Source organism: Protopterus annectens, chromosome 4.part0 (assembly GCF_019279795.1).
Source record: "Protopterus annectens isolate FY-2018-M chromosome 4.part0, PAN1.0, whole genome shotgun sequence".
In the NCBI taxonomy this organism is placed as follows: domain Eukaryota; kingdom Metazoa; phylum Chordata; order Ceratodontiformes; family Protopteridae; genus Protopterus; species Protopterus annectens.
The window spans coordinates 309,142,221-309,166,151 of record NC_056733.1 but is presented as its reverse complement, the minus strand read 5'-3'; the positions used below and the strand labels follow the sequence as shown (position 1 = coordinate 309,166,151).

Sequence of the window (23,931 nt, the reverse complement as noted above, 5' to 3'; positions counted from 1 at the left end):
CATGCACATAAACACATACGTTTATATACCTTTATATGTATAATGTATTTTACACGCGTGTATGTTACACTTACATATGCAATACCATCAAAATGTAATACACATGAAATAAGTAAAAAGATCATTAGTGAAATGGACCTAAGTGGGCGGCCGCGGTGGTGCAGTATTTAGCATTGCCGTCTCATAACAAAAGGTTCTCCAGGTCGATCCTTGGCTGGGGTGCCTTCTGTGTGGAGTCTGCATGTCCTCCCTGTGGTCACATGGGTTTCCTCCGGGTGCTCCGGTTTCCTCCCTCATCCCACAGACATGCTGTAGGTGGACTGGATACTTTAAATGTGACTAGGCATGAGGGCATGCATGTGTGTGCCTTCTGTGGAAAGTTGGGCGCTGGGCTGGCAACTCAACACCGTAAAACTCCACTGCCAATCATGAGCGGACAGGTGATCTGCTGTGGTGACCCCTAACCGGGAAAAGCCAAAAGAAGAAGTGAAATGGACCTAAAATGACAAATGAATGATAAAACTTATCACAGCAGTACTTTAAAAATGCCAAGCTACACAAATCTTGCACAAAGTCAAACTAACTTAAAATATACATGCCAGCAAACCCAGAATAAAATACCTTCCTCTACAAAGCAAGTCTCACCCACTGGAAAGTTCACAGTACCAATGAAAAAAGGCACATTCCCTTTAACCAGTTAAATAGATCAAGACCAGTTTTATACATTGGATAATCAAAACACACTGAAATGTCAAAGATATGTTTAATCTAAAATCTGTGATTTAGCAACAGTTTTCCATGTACTTTTAGTGTTGATACGGCCATGTAACCTGCAGCATTCATAATTAATGCAATTCTAACTATATGATGGTATTTATGTGCACTGTCCCTTTTACCTGGCACCACATTATAATATATATATATATATATATATATATATATATATATATATATAAATATACATATACACACACATACACAAACAGACAAACTAACGTACAGTTGTGCAAAAGAACAGGAATGAAATCAGAAACATAACTGCTGTAAGTAAAGGACACTAAACTGAAATACAGAAGGCAATGAAAAACAGTCAGGTTAATGAAATTTGCAGATCAACACACCTGACAAAATATACATTGAAAATTGGAATGCTTCCTATATATAGGGCTCCCTGGTAAGTTATCAACTTATTTTTGATGATCTCATACAACTGCAATCACAAATGACTGAAAGCTTTCAAATTCAAAAAGCCTTTAGAAGTTAAAAAAATAAATAAATAAAAAAGTCATTTTCACCAAGGCAGTGAGAGTTAGGGTTACTCAATATTGAATACTATCCTAAATGTTTGGTTTCTACACCTATATCTCTTACTGTGATACCGTCTAAAAATTCAGCCAGTGTAAGTTACGACTCAGTATTTTACTTAATATATAGCTATGACAATATGTAATAGCAGACAGATGTTTTTTTTTTTCTTGAAATCTATTTGTTCAAGGTAAATGTATTGTTTTCTTTGTGAAAGTTTGTATTTCTCTGCATATTTAATTGTTAACTGTAGTGCTTAACTAATTCTTATAAGTTCATAGGTAAGTACTAGGCTAGCTGCCCTTGTAGGCCATTTTAAGCCAATCCAGTTTCCCTTTTTTGTGCTGGAAATAACTTATCCTATTTGGTTATAGATTGGCTATACCCATCCCATGGTCAATAATTATATATTACCCCTAATGAGAATAACTGGGCTCATACCATAAATAATTTGAGGAGACCCATGCATTGCATAAAGCATTTAGGAGCTGCCTCTGTACATTAGTAGCACAGGGGCAGTTCTTGTTTAAATTTTCTGTTTCTTATCCATAGATCTAAGTTGTGCTTAAATATGGAAAGGGATGAACTTTATTTTATGTGCCTGGGGATTCTGTTCCACAGTAGCGGTATTCTCTGTGAGATATACCTGTCCCTCCAAACCATTCTGCTGATGTTGCAGAAGAGGTTGAGATCCCTAGGCAGAGTAGTTCTGATGCTATATGACTTGCTGATGTGCAGTAAATCCAACAGTAATGGGTCAGAGGATGTCTTGTATGCCAGGCAGAGGTCACCTCTTAGCAGTCTGAAGGATACTGAGTATAGTGTCAGGGCTTTAAGTTGGTCCATAAAGGACATGTTGTTTATGCCTTGCATCCTTTTAGTAATGTATCTCTGTTGGCCTTCCAGTTGTTGCATGAGTCTGGACAGATACATGTCAGAGGGACATTGTATTCAATGACCAGCCTAATGAGGGCTGAGTAAAGGAGGACAATAACATCCCTAAATCTAGAAACAATACATTTGTTTATAAGCTGTGCAATACAGAATGGCTTTCTTACAACAATACACACATGTTGGTCAAAAGTTAGGTCACTGCCCACATAATTTTCCAAATCCTGAACAACTCTGTCAGCTCTTAAGGACATATTGTCAATGTGGTAGTTCCCTTGGGTAGATGACTTCCTAAAGGCTACAATAATGCATTTTTTTCAAATTTAGTTTCAGTCCAAGATTTTGGCACCATTTTTTTATTTGGGACAAATCTTCCTGCAGGATTTCCAAGTCATTTCTGGATTCAATGCCTGTTCCTAATCAGTCAGAGATCTTTGGTACTGGCTTTTACTTCAGAAAAGTAGATGCCAAACGGGAGAGGTCCCAGCACAGAGATCTTGGGGGACTCCACTGGTGTTGGGTCTCTTTGTGGAGGTAACTTCCCTATTTTGATTATCTGCATCCTATCTGTGAACCAACAAGCAATCCAGAGAGTGACATAGTTTTTTTTCCCAGTTTATTTAGCTTTTCAACTATGCCTAAGTGGGGAATTGTGTCAAAAGCTTTGGCTATGTCAAGGTATGCAGGGTGTACTCTTTTGCCTTCATCCATTGCTTTGGTGACCTTTTAAAAAAAAATCCACCAGGTTGCATAAGCATGACCTAACCTTGACAAATCCAAAATGATGTGTCCAGTGTTTGGAGGTTCCTTATGTCCTGACTGATTAACTTCATGATGAGTCTTTCCATGGCTTTGTATATGAGGCTGGTCAGACTTATGGGTCTGTAATTGCCTGGGTGTGTGGAAGGTGCTCCCTTATGCAGAGGAATGACTGCAGCTGTACTCCATTTGCTTGGCACAAACCTGTATATAAGCTGAGATTGAATAGTGTTGTTAGGGGTGTGGCTCAGTCGTGCTTCATGCTACTTAAGATGCATCCAGGGATATTGTCAGGACCCACTGATGCAGTTTTTTTCAGTATTATGACACACACACACACACACACACACACACACACACACACACACACACACACGCACGCGCACACACACTTAGATAGATACATGTAGATAGAAAACACATGTCTCATACCCTAACCACAATCTCCTTGTAAGAAAAGTATTAAGTATGGTACAGGAAGAACAACTACATAATGTAATTATTTTGTGATGTTGATGGCCAAAAGAAAACTGCCTGGATCTGAAACAGGTAAGAAAGTCATGCTGGAAGATGACAATCTGGTTGTTTTTCATGCCAAATGATAGACTCTGCTCAGGACACCAGCTAACCAGGACATAGTGACTACTCTGGTGGCAAAATAAACACCACCTCAGAAAATTCACCATCAATGGATCCAGACCTGCCTTTTGTACACAGGATCACATACTTGCAATGATTGATCCAGTGACAACAGTTTTGGTAGCTAGTTATGTGTGAAGTTACAAATTATTAATTTCTAAATGTCTTTTGGGAGTGTCATGCTTCACAGGTCTGGCTCTTCTCATTTTACTTTGCCCTGTACATGTGTTGTCTATTTCATAGTCTGCTTCACTAATGCAGCTATACCTCAAAGTCTTTCAATTATCTGCATCTGCTCTGCATTGTGAAAAAAGCCACACAAGCAGAATATGAAAGTGCAGTAAAATATCTGTTGCTGTCACAGGTTTAAAAAAAACTGTCTGATAAGGTATCACACTCGACACCCAAAGAGCTGGACTGCATCTTGTTGTTACTGCTGATGTGTCTCTTAGAAAAATGACACACATATATAATCTGAAAATCAGTGGAGTGACAGCTGTAATACAGTGTGGTGCATTTATATGCTGACCAGTTTCTCACCTCTTATAAAATGCACAAATATGCTTCATCCCTTAAGAAATCATTCTCTTGCTCTTTGTTTTAAAGAAGAACATATTAACATACACTCTGACAGTAAGTAATGACAGCAGGGTGCACACATCTCTGCCTGTTTTCCATCTTCGTGGATAAAGTGTTCAGCGTGCTTACATGGGTGCTTATGTTCTCCCCCTCTTATTCTTTAAATAAATGCCTACAGCCTGTCATGTACTATCTTCAGTTCCCTTACCTTGTCTTTACCACCTTACCTCTTGTAGGCAGGCTGTTTCCAACCATCTACAACCTTTCCTGTAAAACATTTTCTCAGTTCACCTCATCCTGTTCTGCACATTCTAACTTCATATCATGAAAGATGGTCCCATTTCGAAACAATGAGTTACATTAATGCATTTAAAATTTTCTATTATGTCCCACGCAGTCTTGATTACTTAGATATGCCTAACAAACTGAGTGCAATTTTATCACAAGCTCCCTCCACCCTTTCAGTGAAACAAATTCTAATCCAGTACCACTTTTGATGATCCCCATTCATTCCCTACATCTCTCTTTCTATGAAATGTGCTCCGCTACCCAAAATGAATATAGTCTGCAGAAGCATCAATGTCATCTAGATGTTATTCTCAATGGTTTACACATTTTTCCTGAAAAACAACAAAGCCTTATAAATAGTACACACCCCTGCAACATTTGAAGGCTTTTGTACATAATCTCATCGCTTTCTCAATTCAAAAAGACAGACTCATTTAGCTATCGTCTGCCTAGCAGTTTACTGTTACGCATGCTGTCACATTAAACATGAAAACAGCATTTCTGACAGAATGAGCAAACAATTTAACAGACGGAAACAGTCCAGTTGGCATGGAACTCAGAAGATACCAAGTTTCACTTAGAATTATTAGGCTAGCTAGCAATGAAAATGAAGCCAAATAGATGACTGAATACACCCTTATATCACGCTGCTTGAAGAAGAAGAAGGAGAAGAAACAGTTAATGCTAAAATGGAAAAGAAATATACAGATTTCATTCTCTTATCAACAAGATTATTCTGTTCTTCGTATACAGAAAGGACATGAGCTTGTTTTCTGGCAGCAGAACCCATTTAACATAGATTCACGTATACTGATTTTTGTGCAAATTGTGACCATTTCCTCAGTGATAAGGCAAAGCCTTCTTGAATAGCCTGGTACATTACCTCCTAGTTATTGTGTCTTCTGTCACCACCTTCTTCTGCGCATTAAAAAAATATGATCCTTGCACATTAGTGAATATTGCCACCAGACCAAGTGCAATGATGTCCCATTTTATTCCTTTCTGCCTTAAGGTTTAAACACTTGCTTAAATCTGCCACCATGACTACTCAGCTGCAGAAGTAAAACGGATGTACAGAAGATCAGCTCTTTTTCAGAATCACTTTGTGTGAGTTTTTTTAATTGCTCTGTGATTTCTAAAGACTTCTGACAGGGTAACAGGCTTTGTGGAAAATGACCTTGCTGATGAATTCCTCTGCTTCAGTTTAAGTATTTTGCTACTGTCTCTCATAAAAGGGTACAGAAGCTGTTAAGCCTTTGTACAGGAGCACTTGCATGTGTTCATTCATGTGCATTTGTGCATAAACACAAACATACACACACACACACACACACACACACACACACACACACACACACACACATAAAATGGAGAAGCTAGCTGGAAGCAACACAGCACAGCAAGGTGGAAAGCAAAGCACATTAAATGAAGAAAAGGTCCATATTTATTAATTTTGTTAAGACACTGTAAAAAAAAACTGTATCATGGGATATACTGCAGCCAAGATTAGAGAATGAAGGATAAGAGGACTCTAGCAGAAGAGACTGCATAAATGCAGTTAATGCTAAATAAATATAAATTAAAAAATACTTTAACATAGCTAAATAAAAATATATTTACATTCAGGGCTGGCCATTGGTCAACTGGTGCCCTAGGGAAAAGGGTTAAACAGCACTCTACACACTACCCATTCTGGTCTACCTACACCATCCAAATAACTTTGTTCTTCCTTTTTCTCACAGTTTGTCATACTCTTCAGGTTTTTCCTGTATCCATTCAAGATATTTTAAATAAGCAAATAAATGCTGGAAAAGCCCCCTGCTAGAGTGGCACCCTAGATGGCCACCTAGTTGGCCTATGCCTAAGGCCAGCTATGAGCTATGTATACATTATTTCTGGGCAGACACTTGCCATCGAATACTATCCTATACTATATCTGTATCTATATATAAATATATATATATATATATATATATATATATATATATATATATATATATATACATATATATGTAAAAAGCAATAACAAAGTTCCCCTTTATGCCCTGGTTGCCTCTCTGCCTGATTATTTGGATTTATATATATATATGTGTCTTACTAGAAATTATCTATGAGACTGAGAAAACTTTTCTTTTCTGAAAGCTTTCTTAAATTTTGGTGACATTCTGCTTCTTATAGTTTACGAACAGGTGATATCTGCCTTTTCTAAAATGCAATGTGTAATCTGATTCTTTGTGAACGTCTGTGCATGGAGCACCTAAAACCAGATTAGAGTTCACAGATTAGTACTAGGCTAAATGCCCTTGAGGGTCATTTTAAGCCTAGCCAATTACTTCATGTGAGACTCAAACCCTGTACTTTGCGTCTGTAAGGTAAACTACTTCTTCTTTTGGCTTTTCCCGGTTAGGGGTCACCACAGCGGATCACCTGTCTGCTCATGATTGGCAGTGGAGTTTAACGGTGTTGAGTTGCCAGCCTGCCGCCCAACCTTCCACAGAAGACACACACATGCATGCACTCACGACTAGGGCCAATTTAGAGTATCCAATCCACCTACAGCATGTCTTTGGGATGTGGGAGGAAACCGGAGCACCCAGAGGAAACCCACGCAACCACAGGGAGGACAGAAGGCACCCCAGCTGAGGATCAAACTGGAGAACCTCTTGCTGTGAAGCAGCAACGCTATCCACTAAACCATCGTGGCTGCCCCATTATGCCAACCTCCCACCAGGGAATCTAATATTATAAATAAATATAACCAACATTATGGAATAAAACTCCCCTTTATAATTTGATAAAGTCAGTCATTAACTTCTTTCAAAAGTAATCCTGACATGCATATAGACGTATACAATATATTTAAAGCTTCTATTTAAAACTGCATGTCAGATTGCTGCGGTGTCTCTCACATTCTGAGAGAAGCTGCTTTAGATATTGCTGACTAGGAAATGAGCAACGATTTTGTGCAGTATTATTTATTTTAATCACTGCGTTTGATTGTTAGGGAACTAGTACAACCTATCTGTGATGAGAAGTACACTGCTCTACATTATTCTTGTATTCAAACCCTAAACCTGCCCCTGTTGCTAACCCCAATCCTGCATAGCTACCTTATGAAAAACCCTTTCCATAACTGTACCACTGCACATGATACTCAGACACACAACCCATACAATACATACACATGCAAATGTAAAACTGTCAATTTACCTAGCCTTACTCTAACCCGAAACCTAACGCACTGATACTTGCACATATACTCCTAACCCTTTCCGTACATCCAATTTACCACATTGCCATATCTGGCAAACCCTAACATTACTGAAACCAATACAGAAACACAGTAGTTTAATCTGTCAAGAAAAACAATGTTCAGCAGATTGAACTGCTTACACACACACACACACACACACACACACACACACACACACACACACACACACGCAAGCGTACATGCACACATACACTGATGAGGTCAGCATTCTTCTTGCTTATTAGCTATCATACTTTGTGTGTACAATCCTGACCAAGTGGTACAAAGGAATGGAGCCTTGGCTGCAGCAGCAGTGACCTTGTTTTGATAAGGGAGCCCAGGAGATGACTGAGGAATCCTGAAGGAATGGGAATGGGAATGGGAATCAATTCCATTGTATTGAGAGCTCCAGCCTGATAAACCACTTCACAATTCTGTAGCTGGAATCTGTACACAAAGATGTACAGACAGACACACACATGCATACACACCACTAGGATAGCACTGTAGGCACTGCTTCTGACATGTAGCTGTCAGACACCACAGGGGAAGACATGGAAGCATACAAAACATGCCAGCTACCTTCAAACAACATTACTGAGCCTCCTTTTTCCAGTGTCTCTGAATACTGTGGAAAGCAGAACTATTAAATATGGGACAATATAGGATGAGGAGTTGATAGTCTTGGGTGGAGACAGCAGAAAATGAAAAAGAAAAAAATACACAAGTACCATGCCACACTCAAATTCTGGTCACATACAACAGATCATCCATTTCCAGTGAATTCAGTCTCAAGGTCTCACCGTCTAGTAAAAATAAACAGGAGTGGTCCAGATCCATCCATCCTCAACCGCTTTTCCCAGTTTTTCACATGGGGTTGGGATGTCACTTCAACACCGGCAATCATCTAAAGCCAAGGTTTACACCGCCGGGTGGCAAGCCCTGCCATGGTAGTTCATCTGTACCACACACTCGCACCTAGGGCCTATTTAGAGTGCCCAATCCACCTACTGCATCTCTTTGCAATGTAGGGGGAAAATGGAAGACCAGGAGGAAACCCATGCAAATACAGGGAGGAGATGCAGACTCCACACAGAAGGCATCCCAGCCGAAAACTGAACCGGAGATCCTCTTGCTGTGAAGTGATAAAGCTAATCATTGCACCGACATGTTGCCGTTAATGCCTAAATATAATGACAGTTCATTCTCATACAGAGACAGCAAACACTGCAAACTGTGACTTTTTGTCTGTGTTGAACAGACAGCAGTTTATATAAAAGGATGGGGGTAATTTTAAAGAGCTGAGGTCAGTACAAACACCACTGCCTGCATCAAAGCATTTACATCATCGGTGTTTCTGAGTCCAAGCAAAGAACTTATAAAAGAAATAAAAAAGTTTAAAAAAATAAATATAACAAAAGAGTTAAAACTGTTAATGACAGATTCACATGCCCGTTGAAGGTAAAATGAAACTCTAGCTGGCTAAGACAGTTGTAGTTCTTTTGTTCTTGCTGTCTATATGCCAACAAAGGATAAAATGTCACCCATCCGCTACCCTCTAAGTCATTGCAATGTGGAAATGTAAGGCTGCCTATGAGACCAAATATCACAAAAGAATTCCGCTATGTCACAGACTTGAGACAAGTAAAAAAACATTTTGCTCCCCCATTCTCCCTTCTAGTCTTATGTCTCTTGTCTTACAAGTCTACTGAAAAACTAAGACAGGAACTTATCATATGGTTAATGCTGATTTCTTAGCCTTGTTTGCAAGTCCTGTGACCAGCTGCCCAGTAACTGTGTCCATGAGATGATTTCAGCTCATCCCAGTCCATTTCTAATATGGCAGCAGTGTTATAAATACCTGATAATGTCTCCAGGTAAAAAGCTGCAGAACTTAGTAGTCATAGTATGTATAGAAATTTAACGATACAAAGTTTTGACTATGCCATACTAAAACAAGTTTGCAGTTTACAATCTTTTATTAACAAAATCTTTGCACATCTGTTATTGTTTGAAATACTGAAGTCCTTGTTTACATAACATTTGTTAAATATTTGTTGAAGCCACTCAGCAGAAACGATTACCAACAGACATAAAAATTTATTTAATTTCAGGGGCCATGAGGGTCATTCTGTTTTTCAACACAGTTTAGCAGTATTTCTACTGTTTATGAAATGCAAAATATGTGTTTAGAGAATGGAGACTGTAAACGGGATTACTTTTAAACTATTCTTTCAAGTAGCCTCTACCTTTCAAGAAGCTTATATATGGAGAAAGTCTATCTCAGTGGGACCACCACCATAACAGTATAATAACCTTTTTAATTGGAGCATCCTAAAACAGGAAAAATGTAAAACACAACTCCAAGCAGCTGCCAGAGTGACCACTTTACATTTTCTGATTTACCCTGGCGGCTTCTCTGTTAAACTCTGTGCTGAAAGCCTGAAAGTGGGAGAGTCTGTACCCGTACTTTTGTTTTGCCTACTGGAAACTAAGTGTGTTATTTCTCAGCTGCAGCATTGGCATTTACAATATGTTAATGCAGGATTCAATATTCTTAAACCTGATACCAGACAGTTCCAAAGCTTGACATAAAAATATATGTGTGTTTAACAGAAAAGGATGTGACCATGTACTCTTCCTGTAGAGACATAACAAGTCATTGGAGTGCAGGGGCAGATTGCACACTTCAAAAGTAGAAAAATAAAGAATGTCCAGGTCTCCAGAGGCAAATTACAAATCCTTGCCTGCATCTTGCTGCTAGTAAAAAACTTAAGAATCATGCCAGAGTTCTACATTCCCATGTTTCTTCACTAAGCAAAATGACTTTCCTGTCAAAAACTGGAAAAAAAATGTCAGCTGCTTTTTGTGACCTACCTGAAATGAGACGACAATGAACTTTGTTACATTTTTGTAAATACTTTGATTGCACAGTGGCTCAGCTGCAAGTTCTCTGCTCAAAGTGCCATAGTCCCTGGTTCAAGGCCTGAAATCCGGTTACAGCCTGAACGGAATATATATGTCGTATTCATATCTGCATTGGCTTTTATCGCAAAAACATAAAAGTCAATTGGCTACATTAAGCAGTTCTTATACACTGCATTTACTCTTGTCCTTACAGCTGAGGGTATGGCTATAACGGGTCCACAGCCCAATACACTTACCTAAACAATAAATGTGGAATAAATAAATGCTCACATTAATGTAAACAAAAAGGGTAATGTTTTATTACTAAATAATTTTGAAGGGCTCTAAATGGGTTAAGGTCTGATTAGATTAGCCAACATGCTGTTGCTGTAATGTACAACTTCTTCTGAATAATTAGAGGACTAAAAGTAAACTGGTGATTGGTTAGGCTGCCTGTGCCAAAACTACAGAAACAAAATACACTGGGATCCATATCCTTCACCATTTTCTTAATATCTTACTAAAACCCGGGTACTCTCTGGCTGAAAGTGCTCCTCTGATTTCATGGTTACTGAACCTCCTCTGGACAGTCCATGAATGTCTGAAGATTCCCGATACTCTGACTGGTAGTTTATGCCAAACACCCACTGCTGTTTCTGAGAATGTTACCCGTATTTAGACTGTGAATCACTGCACCTCCTTCAGCTTTTCACTTCTCTCCCTACAGCACACTCGGTGTTCTACACCTTTTCGCTTACACTGCTCAGCTTTACAGGACACTAATGAAAGTCACTTGTGACCCCTTTGCACCTGAAAACCTGTCTATCCTACATGATAAGGGATGGAGTAGTTACTTTAAGACCAGTGTTATTCTAACAATGAGAAAACCAACCAGTAAGGATGAACAAATGCTTGATAACACAGGACAAGGTTGCAGACTCTGTTGCAGCACCTTCTTTCAGAGCAACTACAGTCCATAGAAAAAGAGGTTAGTACCACAGAACTTGCACTAGGGGAGAATACATGTTTCTATCAAAGGCCTTCCTACCACTATTACAATTTAACAGTATGTTATGCTTTATTTACTATATCTCTTCACAGGTTTATAGGTGAATATTAGGTTAACTGTCCTTGTGGGACCTTTTAAACATAAAGCTGATTATCCCATTAGTTCAAATTACCCTTACCCAATTCCAAGGTCTATAATTATGCAGTAACCAAAGGGCAGTGATTAGTTCTGGATGTGATAGTACCTGCTTCTAGGGTAATACCCTTGAGTATTTATAGGGGCCACAGTGTAGGATACCGCAGGGAATTTAGGTACTACGCCTGTCTGTAAGTTGTACAGGGGGCAGTCCTGGGGTACATTTCTTCATTACCACTGTATTTCTAAGCCCAATATCTATGTGTAGTGAATGAAATGTTAACATAAGCAAAGGATCTTGATTTTGAAACAAAAGCATGCATTCTTCACATGGTTCTGAAGCCCTCCAGTTTCCTAACAAAGAATCACTGTAACAGATAATCTCCTCCAGTTAAAAAGAGGCAATAATGAATTAAAACTGACACAATTTTTTGCTTGAACAGAAGTTACTTTACACTGCAGAATGTACTTCCATTCACTTGAATTGAAGTGACATAAGCCAACTAGAAGTCAAAAATCACCTGACAGTTTATTAGCTTCCACCAGGAGATGCATGGTTGGAAATGAGCTAACATATACGATGCTGTTCATCTCTTAGGTTAATTATGAAAAGATGCACCTTTATTAGCAGTTTTATTTACAGTTTGGTACATTCCGTGCACAAATCAGTCATTTCTGGAGGTCATTATCACCTTGAAACAGACAGACTATTAACATATTGTCTGACCTCCCTTTTCCTTCATTTTAATATCTCTATCCTTAGTTTTTTCCATTCTCTTTCTCGTGTCTCTCTATCATTTATTCCTGCTTGCCCTTCTCACTTTTTTTATTTCTCGATTCTGTTTCTGCATTAACCAATCTACTAATGACAGTAGCAATCCACACACACACATATATATACATATATATATATATATATATATATATATATATATATATATATATACTTGGATTGTCCTTTTCAATGATGCCCTCCCTCAACCCTTCTCTTCTACTGCTATTTTATGCTCTTTGTTTCCTACAACATCCCCCATTGTTACATCTGTCTATTTCTGCATCGTCTTCTCAAAAGGTTCTTTTCTCATAAGTCGCACGGACCTTGTACATCACATACCAGAATTACTGTATTTATTGTTACAGCATTTATGATCCTTGTTTAGAAATGAAATATAGCAGTGGATTATCTAGAACCTCCTTTAATATAGCTAAAGATGTAAATCCATAGAGTAAAGTACACACCTACATTCGCGGAGGCTCTCAATAAAAATCTGCTCAAGCAACAGACACCTCCAAAGCAGAAACACAAGCAACCTCCACCCAACACAACCCAAATGACACATAGCCCACAAAGTCAGTGTGCCAGTCAACCACAGCCCATAAGGCATAACAACGTGCCCAACACTCTAGTCATAGGTGACTCTATAGTCAGGCACACTGATGTTCCACTCACCAGGCTAAACAAGGAGAAAGTTACTGTCAGCTGCCTCTCGGGTGCCAAGATCCGCCACATAATGCACACACTCTGGTCACTATACAAGTAGTACAAATATGACTCTGTCATTGTTCATGTTGGTGTGAATGACCTGAGACGTACCTCCCTGGACTACATGAAAAGAGACATGAAGGAGCTGTCTGATCTTGTAGCCCAGGCAGGTATGACCCTAGCCCTGAGTAGCATCCTGCCATCACCCAAAATGATGCCACAGTACAAGGAAAAAATTACTGACTTCAACAACTGGCTAAGCTTCTGGTGTCATTCTAAGGGGATCCAGTATCTGTCTGCCTGGGATGACATGATCGACAGACCACGATGCTTTGCCAGAGAGAGCCTGCACCTGTCGACCCTGGGATTCTGGATACTGGCTAAGGCTCTTGCCACAACTATACTGCCTTTTTTAGGCAAGGTTCAAATGACAAATTCACCACCTTAACAGGTACAAGCAAGCAAAATCTGAGGGTAATGCTACTCAAAGCTAGAGGTCTAAACCTCAAAATGCATTCACTCACGGCACTCCTTAAAATGGAGAACATCGACATCTGTGCAGTGACAGAGACCTGGTTCAAGACTCCAAAGAGCACCCCTGCATTACCAGGCTATAATTCATACCACACCTTTCGGCCACTTAACCTGGACCGAAACACTAAAGGTGGAGGTGTGTCCATATTCATTAAGGATATTCACACCTCCAGGCTAGTTGCTCAGCATAATGCATCCGAGATTATCCAAATGCAACTAACTCTGGGCAAGACCACAATCCAAATTGTAACTTCCTACAGATTCCCCACCATGCCCCAGGATTCCCACTCCTCATTTCTTGATACACTGGAAAATATTAGGGTACAACCCAACACCCTAATAATGGGCGATTTCAACTACCCCACCATTAACTGGGAAAACTACTCATGTACCAACTCTTTTGCTCAACGTTTTCTGGAATTTATAAATTCCAATGCCTTGGATCAACTTATCTACACCCCCATCAGGGGCAGCAATATCCTAGACCTGGTCATTACCAATATGGGCAACTGGTGTTCCACGCCAAAGGTCAATTCATTGTTGGTCAGATCCAACCACAAGCTAATCACCCTAGACATCCACATCCCGCCCCCACCCTCATTGGCTCCAAAGCCAACTTCATGTTTCTTAAGAGAGAAGTGGCAAACGTCATGACACCCATGCAGACGGACAATAGAGGTACAACTGCTGAATCCTACACAAATGCACTTTATAAGCACTTACATGAGTGCATGAATCGTACTATCCCTAACAGAACCAAGATGCTATCCTCCAAAAAAAGGAAGCCAATCTGGTGGTCCCCTGCCATAAACAAACTCTACAACAGAAGAAAGAAACTGTTACAAAAAAGAGTAAATTCCCATGATTGGAGGAACTCCCTGGGCAGCCTCAGTAAGAAGCTGAGATCCCTCATAAAATCCTCCAAAGCTAGTTATGAAAAGAAAATCATCACTGATTCTAAAGACAGCCACAAAGCATTTTATAGCTACGTCAAGAATCTCAGTGGCAACACTCAGATCTGCTCTGAGTTAGAGCACAATGGCACTAAATATACAGAATCAACTGATATTGCCAACATCCTGGCAGATAGGTTCAGTGCTAACTTTACTCCCCTTTCACCCCCTAAAGGGACCATCTCTATACCGGAAGAATGCAAAGTTCCTGTAATCATGACTGCACAGGAAAAAACCATACTCTCCAAAGCCAAGAACACAGCATCCATGGGACCTGACAACATCCCAGGCTGCGTTCTACACTAACTGCAGAATGAACTGGACCCCACCTAAGCACCATGTTCAATCATAGCCTCACCTCAGGTTTTGTGCCCACTGAATGGTGCACATCAATGGTTATCCCACTCCACAAAGGGGGAGCCACCATGGACCCCGGGAACTACTGCCCCATTAGCCTAACGAGCCTGGTCTGCAAGGCCATGCAATGTATCATCATGGATCTTATACACAAAGACATTGGTAATCTTCAAACTCTGGACCCCACCCAGTTCAGGTTTGTAAAAGGCAGATCATGTCTCCTAAACCTGATAGACTTCTTTGAAGTAGTCACCAAAGCCATAGACGAGGATAAGGTGGTTCACACAGACTATCTAGATCTCGCCAAGGCTTTTGACACCATCCCCCACTCTGGAATTATAGATAAACTCACTAAACTAGGTATAAATCCTTATGTCACAAGATGGGTTGCCAACTGTCTCACTGAAAGAACCCACATTGTGAAAGTAGCAGACTCCAAATCCAACTTCAGACTAGTGACAAGTGGAGTACCGCAGGGTTCAGTCCTGGGTCCTCTCCTGTTTGGTATCTACTTTTCTGAAGTACAGGCTAACACAGAAGGTCTTTGGCTAATGAAGTTTGCAGATGACTGCAAACTAGGAACCATAATCAAAACTCCTAACAATGTGGACATCCTACAAAAGGGCCTCACGGAGACAGATGCCTGGTGTCAAAGCCATGGCCTCAAGCTCAATGCCAAAAAGTGTACTGCCATCCCCTTTGGTAAAAACTCTGTACCCATGCACTACCACTTAGCTGGTAGTCTACTTAACACTGAAAGTGTGATAAGAGACCTTGGGACACAGGTGGACAGTAGTCTCTCCTTTGATAACCACATCGCCACAGTAGTCAGGAAATCCTTCCACATGGCACACCTCATCACAAAAGGTTTCTCATCCAGGAAAAAAGAGGTCACTGTTCCCCTCTACTCATCACTCATTAGACCCATTATAGAGTACCACACCCCTTTTGGTATGTACCTCACAAGACATGTACAACAACTGGAAAGGCCACAGAAATACCTCACAAAGAGGATTACTGGCCTCAAACAGATGCCTTATGCAGACCGTCTAAAAAACTCCAGCTTTACTCCTTCGCATATCGCCTACTCAGAGATGATCTCTGCCTAACATGCAAAGCTATGTCAAACCCAAAGCTGTTGGGCATTCTCCACTTAAAGAAATCTTAATCACGCTGAGCTACATGCTCTAGGGACCTAAACCTTGTCACCACAATAAACAGAACATGCTGGAGGGATAGATTCCTGTCCCAGAGACTTCCCATACCCTGAAACAAACTACCTATCTATATCAAACAAAGCTTCTCATTAGCACTCTTCAAGAAAATCTTGATGATTGGATGGGAAATAGGAAGTTCACCCCAGGGATCACCTCTGTGTCTCTGCTTGACAGGAGCACAGGAAAACAATTTTCTTGGGTGGCAAAAGCCAGGGTACCTTTTTGGCTAGGCTTATATAGGCCCTAGGGCCAATAGCCTAGTGCCTACCTATGAACCTATAATATAGTCTGAAGTTTGATCTGTGATTTGTCCTAGGTAGCTGACCTCACTGCATTTGCATGCCTTATATAAGAATGACAAACTTATTCTTCTAATTGCATCACATATTTTGTCTCACAGACTGTCTGGTTGCAATGTTCTTGCTATTACACATTTATGGTATCATTTTTTTCTAAATGCATTCACAATTATTTTAGGTTTTTATGACGGACTGCTGTTTGGAACTTTGCTCAGCAGACCTCCAACTACAAATCAGCTTAGCTTAGCTGGACATCCCACTTACACAATTCAACTGAAAATAGATATATCTGGTTAATTTGCAGGCTATGGAGAAGTTGAGGATTTGCAACTTATTTAGGAATCTGCCTAGTACTGCTACTGTGGCTCTGAATACATTTTTTTATTTATTTTTTTTGTTGACTGTGTTAGTCCCACTAGGCTAGTAACCTCTTTTCAGGAGACACCTAAGGTGGTAATTATACTACTAGGGGAAATTTGACCATGGCATCAGGGAAATTGCCCTACTATTTGGCATAGGGGGAAAGCATTTTGTGTGATGCTATCATCTTCCAGTTTCTGTTCCAGGTACGAAGGTGGCCTGGAGAAACCAGAGGGGGAATGGCAGCTGTTAGCCAGCAAAAAGCTACAGAGAATGGAGTTGAGAGTATGCAGATGGTGGAGTTTGCTGTAGAGAAGCAAACAGATGAGGCGGAGGTGGAGAGATTGTTGATATCAGAAGAGAAGGAGGAAATGGAGAGGAAAAAACATACTGGAGGGTGCAGCAGAAGAAGTGATGGATTCAGAGGATCTGTTTTTAAAAAAAACTGTTTGAGGGTGAGACAGCCAGCCAGCAGAAATGTACTATTACACTCCTTCAATCCTGAGGGTTGTGAGATGATTATTTAAAGACTTAATCAACCTAAGTGAAACAGAAAGTGAGGTAGCAGCATCCTGGCATGAGATAATGGAAACAAATCCAAGGGGTAGTAGTAGTAGTGGAAGAAACAGTAGAGAAGAAATCATATGCATCTACAGTAAAGGAAGGAGAAAAGAAGGTCAAGAAGGTGAAGCCCCCCCCCCCATGACCAATGAAACCCCCTACCATGTATTTAAACTTATTTGAAACACTAACCAGCCAACCCAAACCATATTCGTGGGTGACTTTAACTACCTCAATATTAACTGGGAATCCTATATGACACCAAACATGCATACACAGAGATTCCTGGATTTTGTAAACACAAACTCTCTGGACCAGATATTCAATACACCAACCAGGGGTGAAACCATACTGGACCTGTTCCTCACTAATATGGGATAGTGCTGTACACCCCCTACTGTAATGTCTTCCTTGGTAAGGTCAGAACACAAAATAGTCTCCTTTCAAGTAAAAATAAAACATGGACCCCAGCTGTACCTGGAATATTCAGGAACTGCTCAAAGGCTAACCTCCTCATATTAAGTGATAACCTGGCAAAATTTCAAGCCCCCATAAACCCCGAGAACACTGCCGCCTATGCAAAACTGTTTACAGAAACTCTATACAAGCATCTTAACAACTGCATAGAAGCAGCTGTACCCACCAGAAAGAAGTACAGAACTAACTCAAAAAACAAGCCATCCTGGTAGAACCACAAAACCAATAGGCTGTACAACAGAAAGAAGAAAATATTGGCAAAAATTAATTAGGAGCTGCATCACCCAGAATGACAAAAGCACTCTCATCAAACTAAACAAATGACTCAGATGACAAATAAAGTCAACCAAAGCCACATTTGAAGTAAGTTTGGCCTCCTAGGTCAAGGAATACCACAAAGCATTCTTTAGCTACATCTGCAACCTCAAAGGCAGTACGCAATTGTGTGCAGAGCTCAATGTAGATGGAGCCACCTATAATGAGCCAGAAGATAAAGTAAACCTCCTGGCTGGCTCCAACTTTACTCCTCTCTCCCCCTCAGTCTTCCCTCAGGAAACACCATCAAATATAACTCCCCCTACTAATATTAGGGAAAAGGTCCTTAATGCTCTCTCAAAGACCAAGAACACTGCATCTATGGGCCCAGACATTATCCCAGGATGCCTTCAAAATAGCATGAAACATTATCTATCAGGGCCTCTGGAATTACTATTTAACTGTAGCCTGCAAACAGGCTTCATGCCTAGTGAATGGAGAACAGCAAGAGTCATCCCTCTGCACAAAGATGAGCCATCTACAGACTCTGGAAACTACAGACCCATAAGTCTCACTACTCTTATATGTAAAGTCATGGAAAGCATTATCATGGAAATGATCAATAGAGATATAGTTAAGCTCCAGACAGTGGACCCAACCCAGTCTGGTTTTGTCAATGGGAGATCATGCCTACTCAACCTGGTGGACTTTTTTGAGAAGGTAACCAAAGCAATGGATGAAGGAAAAATGGTTCACACTGCCTACCTTGACCTGGCCAAGGAATTTGACACAATACACCACTCAGGCACTGCTGACAAACTCAAGAGGTTAGGTATAAACTCGTATATCACCTGGTGGATAGCCAACTGACTCACAGACAGGACCCAAGAAGTTAGAACTGGGGAGTCTACCTCTATAAAGAGGCAAATCATAAGTGGAGTCCCTCAGGCATCAGTCCTTGGACCACTCCTTTTTGGCATTTACTTCTCTGAAGTCAAGGCCAATATCAGTGGTCCCTGGATGACTAAATTTGCAGATTGCAAATTAGGAGCTGTCATTGAATCCTACATTGACACAAATGTTCTCCAGGAGGGGCTGATGCAGACAAACAACTTGTGTCAGAGCCATTGACTAAAACTAAATGCTAAGAAATGCATAATCGTATCCTTTGGGAAGTCATCCACCCCTAGTAACTATCATATTGGCAACACACCCTTGGAGTTGATCCAATTGTCAGGGAATTAGGGACACATAGATAGTAATCTACCCTTTGACTCTCATGTGTCTATAGCAGTGAGGAAATCATTCTATGTTGCGCAACTTATATACAAAAGTATAGCATCTGTGTCCAAGGAAGTCAGCTTTCCACTGTATTCAGCATTCATCAGACCTATTATTGAATACAATGCACCCTTTGGTATGTACCTAACTAGGCATATCCAATAATTGGAATGTCCACAAAGGTTCCTCATTAAAAGAATATAGGGTGTAAGTAAAATGTCCTATGCAGACTGCCTCAAGGCCCTATCCCTGTATTCTGTCTCTCACATGCTTTTTAGGGGAGATCTATGCCTGGCATATTGGGCATTGTCAGACCCCACTCTGATGGACCTCCTGCATATCCACAAAATAGCCCCAGAAGTATCCATTCTAAAGACTTAAACCTTGTCTGTGATATAAATAGGACTTGCTGGAGAGACAGCTATGTATCCCAGAGACTACCCCATCTATGGAACAGGCTCCCCATCCATGTGAAGCACAGTCTCTCCCAATCCCAATTCAAGTGCAACCTAGGAAATTGGATGGGGAACATGAAATTCATCCTTGGTTTGGCACCTATGTCTCTAATGGACACAGGCAACCTGTAAATGGTTCATCTCCCAGGGCCCTGCTTGTAAATGTTTAATCTCTCAACCCCTGCTTACACTTATCAAGGGTATCAGAACTTGTTAGAGATTAAGGATGCATGGCTAGGCTTAAAACAAGGCCCTTGCGGTTGTTAGCCTAGTAAACACCCATGAACCTATAAGGAGACAAAAAACAAATATATCATTAGAATCAGCAGTAAAAAAGAAAAAAGGACAAGACAGGTATGAAGTCTGGGACTCACTAATTGCACCATTAGGTTTTTCACCCACTGAGGTAAAAGCATACATTCTTATTAACAAAGAAACATTTTGTGATACATTTTTTGAAACTGGCCAGGCTATGAAGAATTTTTAGGAAACTACGAACAGAAAAAGTAAAGATAAATTATAACTTTATCAATGAACTGGATTGTTGAATGAATTAGTGGTGCTTTAGAAATGGAAAGATTGTTGGCATTTGATGACAGTGCTGAGAAGGATGATTTTCCTGAACTTCCCTAAGAATTAGGCCCAGGAGACATGTGTTTCTTCCAAATATTGGTATGTTAACAGGTTCAATGACAGACATTCAAGGCAGGCCACTAATTTCTCCAGAGCAGTGATTTTTATATTCTGTGTTATGGTGATAAAGACTGCACTCTTTAATGCTGACCAAAAAACAAAATAAGTCATTTAAGAGGATTCTAGTACTTAAGTTCCATTACCTACTCTCATAAAAAATATGTTGAATGCTGATCTGAAAACCTCCCAACTGTAGTCAGTTCAGGTCATAAGAAGAACAATAGCAACAGGAAAGCATTTCGAAAAATGGCAGCACAATATACTAAGAGCTGTCCAAGCAGCAATGGTTTGGGTGATTATCGTCAAACTTTAAGGACGTGGATGACAATGTCACCAGAACAGAGATGATTCCAATATGCTACAAATGGCGATGTGCATACTGATAAAGTAAGAAAACCTAATGCTGATCCTTCTTTAATCATCTTACTTTCATTTTTTAAATTGTCTCATTGCGGGCAGTCGACTTCTGTTCCTCCTGCCGTGGCCAATATATTTTGTACCATTTCAGGTAACAATCTCATGAAATATGGCAATTTAAGGTAAGCGCTCCCTTATCAACCCACACTATATGAATTTATGTCATCTTTACTACAATATTTTCAGCTGTCTCCTTGAGGATGTCTTATCCATTATGGTATAAACATTTAATTCCATAAATAATGTAAGTCTTGACACAGAGCAGGAAAGAAAGTGAATGTAAAAGAAAAAAAATGTCATTAATCAGACTGCAGTGAGAGTACGACTATATCAAGCTACAATATTGTGAAATTTTCAGAAACATCAGAAACAAAAAATAAAATGTATTCTCACAGACCTTCTTGTGTCATACTGCTTTGCAGTTACAACAGAACTACAATATGTTTGCAAAAAATATGTATTATGGTTACACTGTCTCTTCAACTACAGTTTGACTACATATACAGTTATAGTTTAGCAGCAATGGAATTTCTCCTTATTGACACATCATTTACAATACAAATAGGAATTTGTAACCTCACTACACTGTTGCTAAAGTTCATGTAAATTGTCATTGCATTTGGAACCTGCTTGGAATGACAGCAAAGGAAAGTAATAACTAAATAAATTAACTACTTGTGCCTTAAACATCACAGAGTCGTAGAAGAATACAAACACCGGGTGGGTGCACTCTTGACCTGCATGTTAATCAAGGAGATTAGAACACAAATATCTTTGTGTACACTGTGTTCATTATATCAATTTCAAACATCCAAAAGGAAGACGGTTAAAGCAAATGTGTCAACAAAGTAACATTATTATCATCCACAAATTTAAAGTGAGCAGATTACTGTGTTTCAAAAAAAAAATCTTAATAAAAATGTTGTTAAGATGTGCAGGTTTCAAAATATTATGGAGAGGGTGAATAGCACACCAAATTCTGTTCCAACAAATCAACCTAGCACCCCCATGCCCAGCAGCTGTTCTAGATTAAACCCCTAAATCTGAAACAAGATCAGATATCTCAAAAATATGCTGACTTTGAGGTTTTACACAGGTCTTCCTGAATTCTTATTTTATAGTTGTAAATGGTGTATTGTATTAGTTTGTCACAATCACAGTTTAAACTGCCGACAGTAATTATTACTACAGTTATAACGGATAAAGAGTAAATTCAGACAAACTGTACTACAGCTATCCATTTTGTATTTCCCAGTTTCTTCTATAAAAAAATTACAACTGTACTCATATACTAACTTCTCCTCAAGAATTATTTACCATCTTAATCTCTTAATGGCTTTAAGTATAAATAAATGCATAACACAATCATCATTATATATCGTGAAACAAAATGTTAACATTTACCTCTAACAAAAGTAAAAGCATGACAGGACAAACACTAGCTGCTTGTTTGGTATCATGGTAGCAAGCTTGGTGTATGTAAACTAAAAGACTGATACATATCACTATCCTCAAAAAGGGTAACATTTAGAAATCACAACGGTCTCAAATGCATACATTCTGGATCTTGCTAAATGTATTTACATTAATTTTTTTTTTTCTTCAAAAATAAAAAAACCCTAGCCATATTTAAGTGGGGTCACAGCTCTCCTTGGCCTGAATGACCGTGTGTGTGTGTGTGTGTGTGTGTGTGTGTGTGTGTGTGTGTACTAATGATACTAATTTCTCATTTTCTTTGCAAAGCTGGTTTTAAATAATGAAGACAAGTTTTATTCTATCAGGAAAGGAAGCATATAAAAAGGTAAGAAGAGCTGAGGTTGATCTGATGCCATCTAGCGAATGAAGGTAGCAGCCTACTTTTCCTGTTGTTGCAGTGTAGACTGTGATGTCTGCTATTCCAAACTTAAACATGGGAGTCAGTAGTAGGGCACACAATATACAGAGTGCACTTAAGAATTAGTTAAAACAACACTTAAGCAAGTGTCATTAATTAATATATATTCCAACTTCCATTTGGATCAGAAATGGGATACAGTAATAGAAAACCATCAAGAAAAAAATTGCATTCCCTTTTACCTGAATGTGTGGGAAGAGATTTGAAAGGTAAGATCATCTTATAAGTTAACAAGAGTATGTACTTTTGTAAACAGGTAAACATTCCATAACTTAAACTCCTTCCCATTCAACTTGTCAGCCAAGAGTGTCACACATCCTGTAAATCATGCATAAAATGCCCTTTCAACTGTGAATGATAACTTCATTTTTCTGTTTTACACAGATTTGAACAAGGCTTTTATTTCAAAGCAGTCTTGTCAGTTTTTATAACCCCCCAAGGTGAAAAAGATGACAATGCTGCAAATAACTTGCTATGGGAGCTTATCCTTTGCTAAAGGAGGAAATGTAATGGGCAATATCGTCAAGGGGCCACAAAGATAATGTTTAAAGTGAGTTATACAAGGTTTCATACAGACCCAATGTGACAGATACTGAGTTTACTATATCATGGAAATTCCACAAGAAATAAAAAAAAAAAAAAAAAGCAAAGTCAGTTTATGTTTATACTGAATATAGTAGAAACGAGGCATTTTGAAGAGAGGAGAGTACACTCCAATATAAAGAAGAGCCAAGCTTAACATGTAGCTGTCCTTTTAACTATCTGCCTCCTTTATAACTAGCTCTAAATACAGCTGCAGACACTGATTTAAAAGCAGTAAATTCCTTCCTGTTTTAGTCAGTTTTCTTCTGTAGGCATATATTATTGATATTTTTGTCGGTACTGTTTATTTGGTTTTATGTGAAAAACCAGTACCTTCCTTGAGATTTA

General features: G+C 39.5%; 1 protein-coding gene across 3 annotated transcripts in view; it reads right to left on the bottom strand.

The window, feature by feature from the left end:
• TTC28 (tetratricopeptide repeat domain 28) overlaps positions 1-23,931 on the bottom strand; it is a 1,879,863-nt gene that overhangs the window by 1,205,831 nt on the left and 650,101 nt on the right. The window lies entirely within an intron of this gene.